Below are 964 nucleotides of genomic sequence, written 5' to 3' on the forward strand. Positions count from 1 at the left end.
GAATCATAAGCTTCTTCTTCAGAAGATGCTTCTTTAGTACTGTTGGATGCATTTTACAATCCATTCAGACTCTGAGAGATCATATTGACTTGTTGGGTCAATATTTTGTTCTGAGCCAGTATAGCATTCAGAGCATCAATTTCAAGAACTCCTCTCTTTTGAGGCGTTCCATTACTCACAGGATTCCTCTCAGAGGTATACATGAACTGGTTATTTGCAACCATTTCAATAAGTTCCTGAGCTTCTGCAGGATTTTCTTTAGGTGAATGGATCCACCTGCAGAGTGGTCCAGTGACATCTTAGAAAATTCAGACAGACCATCATAGAATATATCTAATGTGGTCCATTCTGAAAGCTTGTCAGAAGGACACTTTTTGGTCAGTTGCTTGTATCTTTCCCAAGCTTCATAGAGGGATTCACCTTCTTTCTGTCTGAAGGTTTGAACATCCACTCTAAGCTTGTTGAGCTTTTGAGGAGGAAAGAACTTGGCTAAGAAAGCCGTGACCAGCTTATCCCAAGAGTCCAGGCTATCTCTGGGTTGTGAGTCCAACCATGTTCTAGCTCTGTCTCTTACAACAAAAGGGAAAAGCATAAGCTTGTAGACTTCAGGATCAACTCCATTGGTCTTAACAGTATCACAGATCTACAAGAACTCAGTTAAGAACTGATAAGGGTCTTCTGATGGAAGTCCATGAAACTTGCAGTTCTGTTGCAATAGAGAAACTAATTGAGGCTTTAGCTCAAAATTGTTTGCTCCTATGGCAGGGATTGAGATGCTTCTTCCATAAAAGCTGAAAGTTGGTGTAGTAAAATCACCAAGCATCTTCCTTGCATTTTTGTTTGATTTGGCCATAATTGTTTCTTTTGCTGCTTCCTTTTCAAAAATTTTAGTGAGATCCTCTTCAGAGTTTTGTGCTTTAGCTGCTCTTAGCTTCCTCTTCAGAGTCCTTTCAGGTTCAGGATC

General features: G+C 40.1%; 1 non-coding gene across 1 annotated transcript; it reads left to right on the plus strand.

Moving 5' to 3' along the window:
- Nucleotides 1–352: 352 nt before the first annotated feature.
- On the plus strand, nt 353–460 carry LOC130971549 (small nucleolar RNA R71). Its single transcript, XR_009082763.1, has one exon. It is a non-coding gene; the product is annotated as a small nucleolar RNA R71 (small nucleolar RNA).
- Nucleotides 461–964: the final 504 nt, after the last annotated feature.

This window comes from Arachis stenosperma, chromosome 3, assembly GCF_014773155.1.
Source record: "Arachis stenosperma cultivar V10309 chromosome 3, arast.V10309.gnm1.PFL2, whole genome shotgun sequence".
In the NCBI taxonomy this organism is placed as follows: Eukaryota; Viridiplantae; Streptophyta; class Magnoliopsida; order Fabales; family Fabaceae; genus Arachis; species Arachis stenosperma.